The sequence below is a fragment of the Eptesicus fuscus genome, chromosome 12, assembly GCF_027574615.1.
Source record: "Eptesicus fuscus isolate TK198812 chromosome 12, DD_ASM_mEF_20220401, whole genome shotgun sequence".
Classification (NCBI taxonomy): Eukaryota; Metazoa; Chordata; class Mammalia; order Chiroptera; family Vespertilionidae; genus Eptesicus; species Eptesicus fuscus.
Genome location: NC_072484.1, coordinates 619,723 through 638,940, shown reverse-complemented (window position 1 = coordinate 638,940; position 19,218 = coordinate 619,723). Strand labels below are relative to the sequence as shown.

Below are 19,218 nucleotides of genomic sequence, written 5' to 3'. Positions count from 1 at the left end.
GTTTTATGTCTCTTTGTTTTTTGTTTAATTTGTTTAAAGATGGGGCAAATCCCGCCTTGGGGGGAGCCCAGTTGTGTGTGGTGGGGCTGAACCTGTGACAGAGATTGCAGTACATCCCAGCAGCTGCCAAGAATCCTTATTCTTGGGGATTCATCCTGCTCTCCCTGCAGGGTGTTGGCCCGCCAGAAACTCTTAGCTGGTGAGATTTCTGTCTGTATGTCTGTGATGCAATTTTGGCTAACTTTTAGGGACTTTAATTTGCTCTTCCCTGATTTATGATTTTCTGTGCTAGGTTAAAATTTTAAGATTCTAAGATTAATTCAAAAGTGTAAAATTTGTAAAGATTGCAACCCAGGGAAATTTAAAACAAAGGCCATCTAATTCCAAGCCTAACAAACCATTATCTTCCCCACCTGAGGCAGAGCAGGAGGGGAAAGGAAAAAGCCCGAGGTTTCCCAGTGGCAGAATGGGAGGCGGTACTTGGGTGCTTGTGGAACTCAGCAGGGCGGAGAAATCTGCAAAACCCTACCCAGCATCATATCCATTAAACAACCAGTTGTCAGCGTTGGTATTAACCAGGATGGGACCAGGATGGGAAGCAGGTGGCCCAAGACAGGAAGTGGGTGGTCTGCGCCTGCTTGTGACGTCACAAACCCACGCAGGCCAGCCAAGACGGAACTAAGGCTGACCTTGGGGTCATAGCCGCAAGAGAATGGGCAGTTCTTGAGTGAGGATGGACCGCATTCCAAGGGTGGTCCTGGAGGCATAGGACTCTGAGCCAGATTAGTGAGTCCTTTCTTGGAACAGAAAGGGCAATCATAGTTAACAGCATAATTCAAATAAAGTGGTACTTTCACATTGAGTTATCCCTGTTACAAAATTAGTCAAGAAAATGCTTTAGGTAATAATTGGCTTTTAAAATCTTAAAGTTGTTAAGATATAATAAATAGATTTAACTAAAATGAAGAATTTAGATAAAGCTTTTCAGTAAAAATCTAAAGGAGAACAAAGGCAGACAGAAATGAGACCCTTGTCCTGCCCTCCCCTCCCTATGCAACCAGGAGGATCATCTGAGGGAACAGCCAAGATGGCGATTTACAATCCCAGCCTCCCCCTCGGGAGGAGAGCTATCCTGATAAGGCTCCAACCGCCATGAGGTCACTGCGCCATCAGAAACCAACTTTTCTAGGCTATGAAAGGAGTTGGAGCAGTAAAAAAAGTTAAAAACTCTGCTGGAAGACCCACGTGGCTCAGCTGACTAGCTAGACTAAAAGAAGGGGGAGTGATTTGAAGGTCGGCTATGGCTATCTGGGGAAGGGAGCACCTGGCTGGCCTGGTGTGCTTCCAGCAGATGTAAGATTTCCAAACCCGGGGGCCCCAGTGGGACCTTAACCAATGAGGCCCAAACGGGACACATGAGAGATCTCAGGGAACGAATCATTAGAGGGATTAGGGGAACAGTTCCCCCGTCTCGGAACCTAAATAAAGCCTTCAATTTCAGCAGGGCAAAGAAGAGGGCCTTCCGAATTGTACCAAGACTACAAGAGCAAATGAGAAAGTACTCTGTGCCAGACCCCGAGGACCTGCTGGGCCAAGAAATATTAAAATTATATTTTGTCACCAACAGTTGGCCTGGCTTCTCAAGAAAACTGCCAAGGTAGAGAACTAGAAGGATAGAGTGCAGAAAAGCTGTTAAAAGAGGCTCTGAATGTCTATGGACATTAAAATAAGAAAGGCAAAAACAGAAAACTAACATAATGTTACACGTTTTAATTTGCCTGCTCTTGATTTTTATCACAGCAGGTCTCTTGTACTTTGTTGAAGGTACATTTTCTTGACAGTAAAAATGCACTTAAAGTGTGTTCATAAATGTCAATCTAAGAAATGCTGGCTGTTTACTTTTTGGTTATCATTGAAAAATGAAGGTTTACAAATTGCTGATGATATGACAGAAAGAATATTAGAGTAGAAATACTTAATGGAAGGACTAAGGCATGGTTATGCATTTTGAAGGAAAAAGAAAGTGGTTTCTAAAGATGGTTATTTCTAGAAATTGTAAAAATGTTTTTGAAAGTTGTAAAAATGTCCGTGAAGTTTATAAAGAGAAATGTTAAAAGGAAATTAATTAAATGATACAGGCCAGTAAGCCAGGACAAGCAGAAGGGAAATTGAGATATTTAAACAGCAGTTTGCAACCATCTAGAAAACTCTGTCTTCCCTAAACCAAGGGTAAATACAAAGATTTGTATTTTACCTCCCTAAACAGAGGGTAAATAGCTTCTGCCAAGGTTCTCAGGAAGACTGATGGGAGAAATCCAATTGGTGGGATTTGCTGTCCACACCCAAGGACAAATGAAGTTAGCAAATAAGCCTTATTTTAGTCAGTTCTTTTCTAGCAAAATAATTATGCTATATTAACCTGTTATTTAATAAGAAGACCATCTTTTAGTCATAGGAACTGAAGTTTGCTGGCCTATGTTCCTGTCTAATACACTTTAATATATAATATTTTGGTAAAATCAAGTTTGACAACCTTCCTAGGGTTTGAATTTTTTATTTTTTTTAAATATATTTTATTTATTTTTTACAGAGAGGAAGAGAGAGGGATAGAGAGCTAGGAACATCGATGAGAGAGAAACATCGATCAGCTGCCTCCTGCACACCCCCCACCGGGATGTGCCCGCAACCAAGGCACGTGCCCCTGACCGGAATTGAACCCGGGACCCCTGAGTCCGCAGGCCTACGCTCTATCCACTGAGCCAAACCGGTTTCGGCAAGGGTTTGAATTTTAGGAAAAGTTGTTTTTTTACCTAGAGCTGGCTGTAGGTGATTCCAGTAGGCCCTGGAATGCCTCAAGATCTTCCTACAGTGGAAACTAGGGACCAATTTCTTCAGAACTGAGTACTGGGTAGCTCTTCTACTTTAATCTCTCTCAGGTTAGAAGGCCTCCTGACCCAAGGCCCTCTGGAGTTTCCGGGTCATCGCCATCGACCGGAAGACTGTTTGTTCTAATCAAGACTTGGAAGGGAAGCAACTTGGAACCCTCCTGGGAAGGACCTCACCTGTCTTGCTTACCACAGAGACTGCTGTTCGAACTACAGAGCGAGGTTGGACCCATCACACACGGGTTAAGGGTGGACACACTCAACTTGGACAGCCATACCAAGACATATCCCCTTGAAACTGATGCTAAAAACTGTGAGCTGTCTTAATAACCATCATGTACTGGGCTCTATTTGCTTTAGGGATCTGGCAAATTGTAGGGGCTTACAATGTGGGCTGGAGAAATGTGTACAATCTGGATCATGCTTACTCAGTTAAGTTATCAGTTATAGATAACTTGAATGACTTGGATATTTCAGCCTTTAGGTCAAAAGATTGGCTAGGACTAGAGTTAGGAGTAGATGTCACAGGACAAAATCCCCTAGGCCACTGCCACCACCATGCAAAGAGAAGCAGGACATAAGGGAACGAATGCCTGGTGGAATGGATTAGATATTCTGTTCACGCCCTGAATAAAAGCAACTGGAAGGAAGGCTAGAGGCCCAAGTGGTCCCGTTCCCATTCGGATGGACCTCAGACAGTCACGGGATGGGATGTGTGCTTGCCTTGTACCAGGAGGAAACCGCCTGGGGAAACGCTTCCTGTAAGACTCTCCCTGTTGTTCCCATCCAACAGAGGTAAAGAGCAAGGACCCCCCAAAACAATCCGGCCCATCCTCCGATGTAAACTATACCTCCTGCCTCTCAAGGGGGGGAACAGTGCTCAGAGTTTGTGAGAAATGTATCCGGATGCGTAAATGGCCGAGTATCCTCAGAAGCCCATCGTGCTGATGTCTGGTGGTGTCATGGGGGAGCCTGACTTGGGCCTTGCCCAACGAATGGAGTGGACCTTGCGCTCTGATACCATTGGCTATCCCTTTCACGTTGGCACGTCGTAAACCTTCTTCAATGGACAGACAGACTAGGAAGAGGAGAGAGGGTCCGGGGGGCTCCTTTGATCCCCATATACACACAGATCCCATTGGGGTTCCAGGAGGGGTGCCAAGGAGTGTAAGGCTAGAACTCAGATTGCCACAGGGTTTGAGTCTGTCCTGTGCTGGTGGCCACTGTGACAAGAATGTGGCGGATTAGTTGTATTTACTAGAACCAGCAAAGGCTTGTTAACGAGGCTCGAGAGGCAGCTAAAGGGACAGTGAGCAGCTAGATGCCAGCAGCAGGATGGCTGGGGGCACAGGTTGCCTTAGATACGGTTCTGGCAGAAGAAGGAGGAAGATGTGTAACGTTGGGGCCAGTGCTGCACATTCGTCCCTGACGACACAGCACACGGACCGTCACTGAGCCTAAGGCACCGGCAGGTTCGGTGACGTGTGAGCTGGAGCCTGGGACCGAGGCTCCTTCTCCGATTCACTGGAGCGATGGCTGGAAAGTGGAAGGAGCGATGGTGTCCACCTCACCCCTTTGATTAGGAGCCACAGTGACGGGGTGTCACGTCATCCCATGTGGGGCGTCTTACCCAAAGGCTAATCGGAACCGCGTTGACCAAACAGCAAAGTAGTCTCCTCCTGGACACTGCAGAGCAGGAAGGTCAAGGGTGTCAGCCGAGTTTGAAGAAAAGAGTTTAAGTAAAGAAAAGGGGGGAACTGTGAGAAGAAACAAGTCATCTTTCCTGTCAAAGAACAGTTTAGACAGCCGCCATGTTGGACTGCGTGACTTGGCAGCCGCCATGTTGGCCACATGGCTTGTAGCTCCCTGGGGGCCGCCATCTTGAAACAGCAAAGACCAATCCCTCCCTTTGAATTAGCCAATCATGAAAGACTGTGCACCTGAGCTCCAATCAAGAGTGAGGGACAGGTCATGTGCGTCAGGATTATAAAGCCGAGCTGACCGCCTGCTTGATGTGCATGCGCTTCCAGACCATGTGCGCACCCTCCTGCAGGAGTAAATATATTCGCCTTCTGCCTGGCTCCTGAGTGTGTTTTGTGTTCTCCCAGGACTCATGACTTGGGGGACTTGCCATACTTCTAACACCAAGAAGCCTCCGGTGGCCCTGCCCATGTGCCCCACAGCCTGGTGACTATGCCCAGAGACACAGAGCCCCTCCCTGGGAGGGTGGGTATGGCAGAGGCGCTGGCAGAGGGTAATGGGCACAGACAGTCCTGCTGACACAGTGCCCACAGAGAACCAGTCACATTTCAAACCGCAATTAATTTCCTTCGTTCATTAGCCAATTTATTCAATTAACTGAGCCCTGGAAAAAAGTCCAGATATCTCATGTGTCTTATAATTGTAATCATCTGTCTGCCTGGTGGTGTTTTCTCCCGACCTGGCCGTGGGAAAGGAGCGCCCGTGCCCAGAGTGGATCCGTCAGGGGTGGGGTGGGAGCTCCAGGCTGGGACCTGAAGGTTTGGCATGGAAGGCATCACCATCACAAAAGGGGCACCAGGGATGTGGGGAGCCAAGGAGTCACGTAACCCAGTGGGCTTCCCCGAGGAGGTGTCCGTGAGGATGCTCCTGTCGGGCCTAGAGCGGAGAAGGGCAGGGTGTTCCTAACGAGGGAAGAGGGTGCCACGCTGGGGAGGACGGTGCGTCCCAGGCCGGCCCCGGGCGAGTCTGACAGACAGGAGAGCGGGCAGGGAGATGGCTGGCCTCACCCACGTGTGCAGGGCTTCCCCCACACAGGCCATTCCTCGCAAGTCCCAAGGTGGCCAGGCTCTCTCAGCCCTGCTTCCTGAGGTCAGCTCTGATGGGCATTCCAGAACATTCTGTCCCATGCAGTGGCCGGGAAGTAGGGAGAAGACAAGCCCATGCCTCACCAGTGGTCCCACCCCAGAAAGAGCCAGCAACAGCTCCAGGCTTGTTTTTGAAGTTTTGGAACAGACGGGAACAGATGGCACCCAGTGGGTGAGGTTCCTGACACCCACCCCGAGGAGGCTCAGACAGGGGGCTTCATGCACCTCCCTGACACATCCCCAAAGACGACAGATTCCCACAAGCCATGCCCACAGGCCCGGTCCTACAGACAGGCCCGGTCATACAGACAGGCCGGGCTCCTATAGACAGGCCCGGTCATACAGACAGGCCCGGTCCTACAGACAGGCCGGGCTCCTACAGACAGGCCCGGTCATACAGACAGGCCCGGTCCTACAGACAGGCCCGGTCATACAGACAGGCCCGGTCATACAAACAGGCCCGGTCATACAGAAAGGCCCGGTCATACAGACAGGCCCGGTCCTACAGACAGGCCCGGTCCTACAGACAGGCCCGGTCCTACAGACAGGCCCGGTCCTACAGACAGGCCCGGTCATACAGACAGGCCCGGTCCTAGAGACAGGACCGGTCCTACAGACCGGCCCGGTCATACAGACGGGCCCGGTCATACAGACGGTCCCGGGCTCCTACAGACAGGCCCAGTCCTACAGACAGTCCCAGTCATACAGACAGGCCCGATCGATCATACAGACGGGCCCGATCGATCATACAGACGGGCCCGTCCTACAGACAGGCCCAGTCATACAGACAGGCCCGGTCATACAGACAGGCCCGGTCCTACAGACGGGCCCGGTCCTACAGACGGGCCCGATCCTACAGACGGGCCCGGTCCTACAGACAGGCCCGGTCATACAGACAGGCCGGGTCATACAGACGGGCCGGGTCATACAGACGGGCCCGATCCTACAGACGGGCCCGATCCTACAGACGGGCCCGGTCATACAGACGGGCCCGGTCATACAGACGGGCCCGGTCATACAGACGGGCCCGGTCCTACAGACGGGCCCGGTCCTACAGACAGGCCCGGTCATACAGACAGGCCCGGTCAAACAGACAGGCCCGGTCATACAGACAGGCCGGTCATACAGACGGGCCCGATCCTACAGACAGGCCCGATCCCACAGACGGGCCCGGTCCTACAGACGGGCCCGGTCATACAGACAGGCCCGGTCATACAGACAGGCCCAGTCATACAGACAGGCCGGTCATACAGACGGGCCCGATCCTACAGACGGGCCCGATCCCACAGACGGGCCCGGTCCTACAGACGGGCCCGGTCATACAGACAGGCCCGGTCCTACAGACAGGCCCGGTCCTACAGACAGGCCCGGTCATACAGACAGGCCCGGTCATACAGACAGGCCCGGTCATACAGACAGGCCGGTCATACAGACGGGCCCGATCCTACAGACGGGCCCGGTCCTACAGACGGGCCCGGTCATACAGACAGGCCCGGTCATACAGACAGGCCGGTCATACAGACGGGCCCGATCCTACAGACGGGCCCGATCCTACAGACGGGCCCGATCCTACAGACGGGCCCGGTCCTACAGACAGGCCCGGTCATACAGACAGGCCCGGTCATACAGACAGGCCGGGTCATACAGATGGGCCCGATCCTACAGACGGGCCCGGTCCTACAGACAGGCCCGGTCATACAGACAGGCCCGGTCATACAGACAGGCCCGGTCCTACAGACAGGCCCGGTCCTACAGATAGGCCCGGTCATACAGACAGGCCCGGTCCTACAGACAGGCCCGGTCATACAGACAGGCCCGGTCATACAGATGGGCCCGATCCTACAGACGGGCCCGGTCCTACAGACAGGCCCGGTCCTACAGACAGGCCCGGTCATACAGACAGGCACGGTCATACAGACAGGCCCGGTCATACAGACAGGTCCGGTCATACAGACAGGCCCGGTCCTACAGACAGGCCCGGTCCTACAGATAGGCCCGGGCTCCTACAGACAGGCCCGGTCATACAGACAGGCCCGGTCATACAGACAGGCCCGGGCTCCTACAGACAGGCCCGGTCATACAGACAGGCCCGGTCATACAGACAGGCCCGGTCATACAGACAGGCCCGGGCTCCTACAGACAGTCCCGGTCCTACAGACAGGCCAGATCGATCATACAGACAGGCCGGTCATACAGACAGGCCCGGTAATACAGACAGGCCCGGTCATACAGACAGGCCCGGTCCTACAGACAGGCCCGGTCATACAGACAGGCCGGGCTCCTACAGACAGGCCCGGTCATACAGACAGGCCCGGTCATAAAGACAGGCCGGTCATACAGACAGGCCCGGTCCTACAGACAGGCCGGGCTCCTACAGACAGGCCCGGTCATACAGACAGGCCCGGTCATACAGACAGGCCCGGTCATACAGACAGGCCCGGTCATACAGAAAGGCCCGGGCTCCTACAGACAGTCACGGTCCTACACACAGGCCAGATCGATCATACAGACAGGCCGGTCATACAGACAGGCCCGGTCATACAGACAGGCCCGGTCCTACAGACAGGCCCGGTCATACAGACAGGCCCGGTCATACAGACAGGCCCGGTCATACAGACAGGCCCGGTCATACAGACAGGCCCGGTCCTACAGACAGGCCCGGTCCTACAGACAGGCCGGGCTCCTACAGACAGGCCCGGTCATACAGACAGGCCCGGTCATACAGACAGGCCTGGTCATACAAACAGGCCCGGTCATACAGAAAGGCCCGGTCATACAGACAGGCCCGGTCCTACAGACAGGCCCGGTCCTACAGACAGGCCGGGCTCCTACAGACAGGCCCGGTCATACAGACGGGCCCGGTCATACAGACGGGCCCGGTCATACAGACGGGCCCGGTCATACAGACAAGCCCGGTCATACAGACAGGCCGGTCATACAGACGGGCCCGATCCTACAGACGGGCCCGGTCCTACAGACAGGCCCGGTCATACAGACAGGCCCGGTCATACAGACAGGCCCGGGCTCCTACAGACAGGCCCGGTCATACAGACAGGCCCGGTCATAGAGACAGGCCGGTCATACAGACGGGCCCGATCCTACAGACGGGCCCGATCCTACAGAGGGGCCCGGTCATACAGACGGGCCCGGTCATACAGATGGGCCCGGTCCTACAGACGGGCCCGGTCATACAGACGGGCCCGGTCATACAGACGGGCCCGGTCATACAGACAGGCCCGGTCATACAGACAGGCCCGGTCATACAGACAGGCCGGTCATACAGACGGGCCCGATCCTACAGACGGGCCCGATCCCACAGACGGGCCCGATCCTACAGACGGGCCCGGTCCTACAGACGGGCCCGGTCATACAGACGGGCCCGGTCATACAGACAGGCCCGGTCATACAGACAGGCCGGTCATACAGACGGGCCCGATCCTACAGACGGGCCCGATCCTACAGACGGGCCCGGTCCTACAGAGGGGCCCGGTCATACAGACGGGCCCGGTCATACAGATGGGCCCGGTCCTACAGACGGGCCCGGTCATACAGACGGGCCCGGTCATACAGACAGGCCCGATCATACAGACAGGCCCGGTCATACAGACAGGCCGGTCATACAGACGGGCCCGATCCTACAGACAGGCCCGATCCCACAGACGGGCCCGGTCCTACAGACGGGCCCGGTCATACAGACAGGCCCGGTCATACAGACAGGCCGGTCATACAGACGGGCCCGATCCTACAGACGGGCCCGATCCCACAGACGGGCCCGGTCCCACAGACGGGCCCGGTCATCCAGACGGGCCCGGTCATACAGACGGGCCCGGTCCTACAGACAGGCCCGGTCATACAGACAGGCCCGGTCATACAGACAGGCCCGGTCATACAGACAGGCCGGTCATACAGACGGGCCCGATCCTACAGACGGGCCCGATCCTACAGACGGGCCCGGTCCTACAGACGGGCCCGGTCCTACAGACAGGCCCGGTCATACAGACAGGCCCGGTCATACAGACAGGCCCGGTCATACAGACAGGCCCGGTTCTACAGACGGGCCCGATCCTACAGACGGGCCCGGTCCTACAGACGGGCCCGGTCATACAGACAGGCCCGGTCATAAAGACAGGCCGGTCATACAGACAGGCCCGGTCCTACAGACAGGCCGGGCTCCTACAGACAGGCCCGGTCATACAGACAGGCCCGGTCATACAGACAGGCCCGGTCATACAGACAGGCCCGGTCATACAGACAGGCCCGGGCTCCTACAGACAGTCCCGGTCCTACAGACAGGCCAGATCGATCATACAGACAGGCCGGTCATACAGACAGGCCCGGTCATACAGACAGGCCCGGTCCTACAGACAGGCCCGGTCATACAGACAGGCCCGGTCATACAGACAGGCCGATCATACAGACAGGCCCGGTCCTACAGACAGGCCGGGCTCCTACAGACAGGCCCGGTCATACAGACAGGCCCGGTCATACAGACAGGCCTGGTCATACAAACAGGCCCGGTCATACAGAAAGGCCCGGTCATACAGACAGGCCCGGTCCTACAGACAGGCCCGGTCCTACAGACAGGCCGGCCTCCTACAGACAGGCCCGGTCATACAGACGGGCCCGGTCATACAGACGGGCCCGGTCATACAGACGGGCCCGGTCATACAGACAAGCCCGGTCATACAGACGGGCCGGTCATACAGACGGGCCCGATCCTACAGACGGGCCCGGTCCTACAGACAGGCCCGGTCATACAGACAGGCCCGGTCATACAGACAGGCCCGGGCTCCTACAGACAGGCCCGGTCCTACAGACAGGCCCGGTCATACAGACAGGCCCGGTCATACAGACAGGCCGGTCATACAGACGGGCCCGATCCTACAGACGGGCCCGATCCTACAGACGGGCCCGGTCCTACAGACGGGCCCGGTCATACAGACGGGCCCGATCCTACAGACGGGCCCGGTCCTACAGACGGGCCCGGTCCTACAGACAGGCCCGGTCATACAGACAGGCCCGGTCATACAGACAGGCCCGGTCATACAGACAGGCCGGTCATACAGACGGGCCCGATCCTACAGACGGGCCCGGTCCTACAGACGGGCCCTGTCATACAGACAGGCCCGGGCTCCTACAGACAGGCCCGGGCTCCTACAGACAGGCCCGGTCATACAGACAGGCCCGGTCATACAGACAGGCCCGGTCATACAGACAGGCCCGGTCATACAGACAGGCCCGGTCATACAGACAGGCCCGGTCATACAGATAGGCCCGGGCTCCTACAGACAGGCCCGGTCATACAGACAGGCCCGGTCATACAGACAGGCCCGGTCATACAGACAGGCCCGGTCATACAGACAGGCCCGGTCATACAGACAGGCCCGGTCATACAGAAAGGCCCGGTCATACAGACAGGCCCGGTCATACAGACAGGCCCGGTCATACAGACAGGCCCGGGCTCCTACAGACAGTCCCGGTCCTACAGACAGGCCAGATCGATCATACAGACAGGCCGGTCATACAGACAGGCCCGGTCATACAGACAGGCCCGGTCATACAGACAGGCCCGGTCATACAGACAGGCCCGGTCCTACAGACAGGCCCGGTCATACAGACAGGCCCGGTCATACAGACAGGCCCGGGCTCCTACAGACAGGCCCGGTCATACAGACAGGCCCGGTCATACAGACAGGCCCGGTCATACAGACAGGCCCGGGCTCCTACAGACAGGCCCGGTCATACAGACAGGCCCGGTCATACAGACAGGCCCGGTCATACAGACAGGCCCGGGCTCCTACAGACAGTCCCGGTCCTACAGACAGGCCAGATCGATCATACAGACAGGCCGGTCATACAGACAGGCCCGGTCATACAGACAGGCCCGGGCTCCTACAGACAGGCCGGGCTCCTACAGACAGGCCCGGTCATACAGACAGGCCCGGTCATACAGACAGGCCCGGTCATACAGACAGGCCCGGTCCTACAGACAGGCCCGGGCTCCTACAGACAGTCACGGTCCTACACACAGGCCAGATCGATCATACAGACAGGCCGGTCATACAGACAGGCCCGGTCATACAGACAGGCCCGGTCATACAGACAGGCCCGGTCCTACAGACAGGCCGGCCTCCTACAGACAGGCCCGGTCATACAGACGGGCCCGGTCATACAGACGGGCCCGGTCATACAGACGGGCCCGGTCATACAGACAAGCCCGGTCATACAGACAGGCCGGTCATACAGACGGGCCCGATCCTACAGACGGGCCCGGTCCTACAGACAGGCCCGGTCATACAGACAGGCCCGGTCATACAGACAGGCCCGGGCTCCTACAGACGGGCCCGGTCCTACAGACAGGCCCGGTCATACAGACAGGCCCGGTCATACAGACAGGCCGGTCAAACAGACGGGCCCGATCCTACAGACGGGCCCGATCCTACAGACGGGCCCGGTCCTACAGACGGGCCCGGTCATACAGACGGGCCCGGTCCTACAGATGGGCCCGGTCCTACAGACGGGCCCGGTCCTACAGACGGGCCCGGTCATACAGACGGGCCCGGTCATACAGACAGGCCCGGTCATACAGACAGGCCGGTCATACAGACGGGCCCGATCCTACAGACGGGCCCGGTCCTACAGACGGGCCCGGTCATACAGACAGGCCCGGGCTCCTACAGACAGGCCGGGCTCCTACAGACAGGCCCGGTCATACAGACAGGCCCGGTCATACAGACAGGCCCGGTCATACAGACAGGCCCGGTCCTACAGACAGGCCCGGTCATACAGACAGGCCCGGTCATACAGATAGGCCCGGGCTCCTACAGACAGGCCCGGTCATACAGACAGGCCCGGTCATACAGACAGGCCCGGTCATACAGACAGGCCCGGGCTCCTACAGACAGGCCCGGTCATACAGACAGGCCCGGTCATACAGACAGGCCCGGTCATACAGACAGGCCCGGGCTCCTACAGACAGTCCCGGTCCTACAGACAGGCCAGATCGATCATACAGACAGGCCGGTCATACAGACAGGCCCGGTCATACAGACAGGCCCGGTCATACAGACAGGCCCGGTCATACAGACAGGACGGTCATACAGACAGGCCCGGTCCTACAGACAGGCCGGGCTCCTACAGACAGGCCCGGTCATACAGACAGGCCCGGGCTCCTACAGACAGGCCCGGTCATACAGACAGGCCCGGTCATACAGACAGGCCCGGTCATACAGACAGGCCCGGGCTCCTACAGACAGGCCCGGTCATACAGACAGGCCCGGTCATACAGACAGGCCCGGTCATACAGACAGGCCCGGGCTCCTACAGACAGTCCCGGTCCTACAGACAGGCCAGATCGATCATACAGACAGGCCGGTCATACAGACAGGCCCGGTCATACAGACAGGCCCGGTCCTACAGACAGGCCCGTTCATACAGACAGGCCCGGTCATACAGACAGGCCGGGCTCCTACAGACAGGCCCGGTCATACTGACAGGCCCGGTCATAAAGACAGGCCCGGTCATACAGACAAGCCCGGTCATACAGACAGGCCGGGTCATACAGACAGGCCCGGTCATACAGACAGGCCCGGTCCTACAGACAGGCCCGGTCATACAGACAGGCCCGGTCATACAGACAGGCCCGGTCATACAGACAGGCCCGGTCATACAGACAGGCCCGGTCCTACAGACATGACCGGTCATACAGACAGGCCCGGTCATACAGACTGGCCCGGTCATACAGACAGGCCCGGTCTTACAGACAGGCCCGGTCATACAGACAGGCCCGGTCATACAGACAGGCCCGGTCCTACAGACAGGCCGGTCTCCTACAGACTGTAAGCCCCTCCCGCCCCTGCCAAGCAGCTGAACAGCAGAGAAAAGACATTTATGTGCAGGCCTCTTCCCATCAGTGAGCACTTTGGTGACCCGCCACCACCCCACCCAGCCACAGGGCGTCCCGGCCCAGAGGGAACTCACAGAAAGGGAACAGCTCTGAGAGGACAATGGGCTCTGCCTCTGGCCTCCTGGTCTCTGGGCACAACCTCCTCAGTGACAGGGGACACTTCACTGATGCCCAGCCCTGGGGAGGCGGATCTCAGGCAGGAGGCTCACCCTCCTGCAGGGTGAGGGCGTGGGAACCAATGCAGCCGTGCTTTTCGAGGGCTCACCGTGGGCCGAGCCCGCGTCTCCCATGCTCGGGATGCAAGCAGGCCGTGTTCCTGCCTGTTCCCACAGACCTTTCCCAGCTCCTGCACCCTGAGCTCGGGAGCTGGCAGCTGTGGGTCAGAAGGCACCCGTTGTCCGGCTGGCGTGGCTCAGTGGTTGAGCATCGACCTATGAACCTGGAGGTCACGGTTCGATTCCCAATCAAGGCACATGTCCGGGTTGCGGGCTCGATCCCCCGTGTGGGGCGTGCAGGAGGCAGCCGATCAGTGATTCTCTCTCATCGTTGATGTTTCTTTACTTCTCTCCCTCTCCCTTCCTCTCTGAAATCAATAAAAACATTTAAAGAAGAAAGAAAGAAAGCACCCTCTTCCCGCGCCTGCCCTCGGGAGAGGCGAGGGGCAGCACTGCACTCCGTGTGCCCCGAGGCGGCCCTGTGTGCCCAGAGCGCTGCCCCCTCCAGTCCCGGAGAACAAGGGCAGCTCACGAGGACCTGCGTCCACCCTCCACTCCCCACACAGAGACAAGAGAGACGGCAGGTGAGCAGCCCTACCTGCCGCAACTAGAGGCCAGCCCTGTCCTGCCTCTCCAACACCTGGACCAGGCCCTGGGAGCCCTGCGGGAGGCGCCAGCCCTCCAGCCTGTGACTGTCCAGGCTGCAGGAAGAAAAGATGGGAGGTGGGTGGCTGTTTTCTCGCAGCCTGAGGCTAATTATGATAATGAATTTGAAGTGGAGAGTCCATCCTGGCAGCAGTTGCCAAGGAGACAAGCATCTCAAACAGCTGGTCCAGATTCCAGGGGCCACGATGGAAGGCAGGCAGGGTGGCCAGGGTGGGAAGTGACCTCAGGCTGAGCGCTCACCTGGGCGGTGGGAGAACGGTCCCCTGAATCGAGAGGCCCCTGAATCACGAGGGGTGACCCAGCCACAAGAGTCCACAGGGAGGTTGGCCCCATCCTCCGGGACCCTCAGCCAGACATCGGGGGGCTTCTAGGTGCAGCCTGAGTACTGAGCAGGGACAGGACCCCTCTTATGAAACGGGGGGACGCAGTCCTGAGTGCTGGGAGGCTGGTGCAGGGAGAGATGGGCAGGGAGGGGCCTGGGGCGGATGGGGATGATGGGAGCCACCAGGTGGTAGAGCATAGTCACCAACCAGAAGAGCCCAAGGCAAGGTGGTGGGCCCCTGCCACGCCTGCAGGCCCGGGTGCACGTCTGCCTGCAGGTGTGTGCACATGCCCTCTGCCTGCCCTCATGCTTAGGAGGGACCCCCCTTACCTTCAGAGAGAGGCCCCTCTGCGTCTGTCTCCTTTCCCCCTCTCCCCTCCCCCATTTGAATGCAGGAAATATTTTTTTTAAAAAAAAACATGACATAGCCAATGCCACCTCCTTGCTTATTTCCCCCCTCCACTGGGGGGTTGGGGCAATAGGGCAGTACCTCCGTGCAGGTGGATGGAGCCCTATCCCCACTCCCCTCCTAGGGTCCCCCAGCCCAGACTCCCTCACTCCCTCCAAAGATGGACTCAGGAGATGGCTGGGTTATTAATCTCGTTTTACATATTTAATGAAACAAACATTTAACAAGTGAATAGCAGGGGTAGGGTGAAGGCAAGTCACTCCATAGCCCCCTCCCCCGGCCCTGAGGCTGCTCTCAGGCAGAGCTGAAGAGGTGGGTGGGGAGGGGTCCCTAACATCAAGCTCCCCACAGGCTAGAACGGTGGCGGCACCAGGCACATGACAAGCCTAAAGGCTGGGAGGCGCTCTTTGTCATTTCACAGATGAGAACAGGACGCTCTGAAGAGCTGGGGGGTGGGGGCCTGCAGGGTCGAGCCCAGCACCCTTCCCAGAATGATGTCCCTTCCAGCCAGTGCCCAGGGACTGGGCCGGGTGATCGCTGCAGCCAGTGTGAGGCCAAGGCAGGTCCCCCTGCAGCCTGTTGGCCAGGCTCCCTGGGGAACCCCGCCCGCCCCGCCTGGGAGGACCTCGCTAGCACTTCAGCCTGGAATCTAATTTTGCCCCCTAATAAACTGCTCTGCCTCGAGGACCCACTGCCACTTCCAATCTGCGGAGTGATGGAAAGCCCAGCTGCTGACGGCTGCTCCAGGCGGAAACCAGACGTAAAAAATCACTTTGTGATCCCGCCCCGGTCAGAGGGAGCGAGGGCCGAGTCTGGAGACTGTGCACAGACCACTCCCTTGGGGCCAAGGCTCACCCCCAGGCCACTCCTGTCCAACCCGACACCTAATCTGAGGGTGGAGGGTTCTGGTAGCTTCCACCTGAGCCTAAGGGTGTAGGAAGGAAATGCAGGCAAGCGCCCAGGACCCTGTGTACAACGCATGCTCAATAAGTGACTCGGACCACAGCTCAAGAGGCCCCAGATCCTCGGAAGGTCCAGCCCCTGCCTCAGCATTCGAAGCCTCCACCAGCAGCCTTGGCCGGCTGTGGCCACCCCCACCGGCAGCCCCTCCCCAGCTGGCTGGACAGCCACTCCCAGTCCACGGCCTTTTCACACCAGCCCCTCATCCAGCCCTTCTCTCCTGAAACCAGGGCAGGAAGGTGCTCTCAGGGGACCCAGGATGGCCAGCATCCCTCCCAAGCTCGGCCACGGGCTCTTTCTAGGACGGGGTGTGGAGGTCGGGGTCCTGCCCTCCTCCGGGAAGAGCAGGCCTCCAGAAGAGGCCTGGGTGCCCTGGCAGCTGCGGGTTGTGTGGAGGGCTCTCCCGGGCAGCCAGGCCCGGCAGGAACCCGGCATCTCAGCACGCAGCAAAGACGGCTTCCCGGGCCTTCCAGGCGACCCCCCGAGACAGCGGCTGCACCTCGGTGATCGGCTCCCTATCAGTCACCTGTCTGACCTCAGACCACAGTGCGGGACAACAGCTCACCTGGGTGCCTCCCCATCCACACCGGCCGCGCACACACCCGGGCAGCAGCCACCCCGTCCCCACCCTGGGCTCTCCCCTGCCCTCCTGGGTCTCCTCACCTTCCCAGCCCCACCTTCACAGAGACAACGCCCCCCACACACACACTAGGGGTCCTTCTGCACATCCCTCTCCTTCCCAAGACCTCAAGCATCTCGGCTCTTCTTCCATCCAGGGGCCCTGCTGTCCCATCTCTCCACGTCCCCCTTGCAGCCACTGAGACCAGAGGACGAGCACCCCACTCCCTCTGCCTGTTCCTCGGCCTCACCCGGGCGGCTGCCCTGCCCCGAGCCTGCGCACACTCCTCTGCTGCCTGGAACTCCCCTGCCCCACACCCATCACACAGCTGCCGCCGCCTCGTCTCCCAGGCTTCATTTCAACACCAGCTTCTCCAAGAGGCTACCCAGCACCCAATTCTTTCCAGGTTACTCTCCAGGGGTACGGAGTCCTGACCCCTCTGAGCAGGGGTCCACTGCTCTCCTCACGTGCTCTGCTCCCAGGCCCCCAAGTGCACAGCAAAACCCACACACAGGGGTGGCCCCCACAACCTGCCGAGTGGCGGCCGAAACTGCCCTCGCCTGGTCAGATCCAGCTTGAGAGACAAAGCCCACAGCCCCGCTCAGACAGGCTGGCCAGGGCCATGGACAGCAGGCTGCGAGGTGGAGGGCGGGGGTCTGGGAGGGGCACTGCCTACCCCAGGGAGCCCACGGTGGGGCAAATGCAGCTCATTAAAAAGGCCCCATTCCTGAGGGATGGCAACATGTGTCCACGCGGACACGCGAACATGGATGTCACAGTGGCTCACGGGTGGGAACGGACAGGTGGCGGGGCCATCCGTGTGGACAAATGCTCTCAGCCCTGCACAGGAATGATCACAGACAGGGCTGCCACCTGAGGAACAGACGGTGTGACTCCAGGGCAGCCAGTCTGTCCCGAGGGCTGAGGAGGGGACACAGAGCGGACGGGCTTGGCGTTTTTATGGGGTGATGGGAAAATTTTGAACCCAGAGAACCCTCCGTCGGAAATGATTACTTGTGTGTTCCGTGAATCTCACCACAACTAAAGAAAACAGAGGCAAAGAAACGAAGAGAAAAAAGCGAGACAAGGCCATGCTGGCAGGTCTGAGCCTTCGGGAAGCTCTGGTCTGCCCAGGCCATGCCCTCCCCACCCGTGCCTCAGTTTCCCTCTGTGACAGGACAGACTTGGGTGGGGAGAGCCATGGGCACCCACCTACTGGCAAGGGCCCCATCCCTGCCACCAGACCAAGGACATTTGCTCGGGAAGCCTGAGGGGCGACACTGCATGGGTCCCCACAGGGAGGTGGCTTCCTGATGTGGGGGCTCCCCTCACAGGAGTGTCTCCTTCCACAGCTTACACTGAGCTGTCTCTGTCAGCTTCAGCACCCCCCAAGTTCACTCTGTGGGCCCAGTCCTGGCCTGTGTCCCTGGGCCTGCGCGTCCTGAGCTCCCCTGCCACCCCCTCCCCAATGCGGTACCTTTGGGGTCCTGCGAGTGCCGTGCTCTGCCCGAGGAGCTGGCCTGACTGACTCCTGCCCCTGCGGGTCCCAAGTCTCCGCCCTGCTGGGCCCTCAGCCTCACCACAGGAGGCACCACGCAGGACGGGAAGCGGGAGGGGCACTGCCCTCTGCCCCCAGGCTGACAGGACAGCCAGGCCTGCCTCCCCCACGACAGTCTCCCCTAAACTCATCCTAAAGACCCTCCAATCAGCTCTCAGGCTGCCCCTCAGACTTGTGCCCTGCAACATCTCTTGTGAGTGTCCTTGCAGCCTCCGGCAGCAGGGCCTCATTTTAATGTGCCCCTCCCAGGCCAGCCTTGGTCCTGACTTCCGGGTCAGCCACCAGATGTGTGACCACTCAGCATCCATCCTCCAGACAGCACCACAGCTGCTGTCTCCTCCCCTAAGCCACCAAGCGCCCAGGACAAAGGGCCCAGGACGGAGGGCCCAGGACGGAGGGCCCAGGACGGAGGGCCCAGGACGGAGGGCCCAGGACGGAGGGCCCAGGACGGAGGGCCCAGGACGGAGGGCCCAGGACGGAGGGCCCAGGACAAGGCCCAGGACGGAGAACCCAGGATGGAGGGCCCAGGAAGAAGGGGAGCTGGGGACAGGGCGACCTTGTCGCCTGCACCAGGAGGCACCAGATATGCCTCCATCTGGAATTCCTCGAGGAAACTGTCACCGCACACCATAACACACAGGGTCCCTGAGTCTGAGTCCTATCCTGTTGAAGAAATGCGCAGCCAAGCCCACATGCTTGAGTCACTCCGGAGGGTCAGCAATCTTCATTGCGTTTTCCAGCATCTTTCCAATTTCCTACGATGGTTGTTGTCATTTTTGCAATCAGAAAAGGTAATAAACCGTAACCAAGTGTTTAAGAGGCCGTAGCATCC

The 19,218-nt window shown here is 58.3% G+C and overlaps 1 protein-coding gene across 5 annotated transcripts in view; it reads right to left on the bottom strand.

The window, feature by feature from the left end:
• Positions 1-19,218, bottom strand: part of KCNQ2 (potassium voltage-gated channel subfamily Q member 2) — a 54,287-nt gene that overhangs the window by 28,398 nt on the left and 6,671 nt on the right. The window lies entirely within an intron of this gene.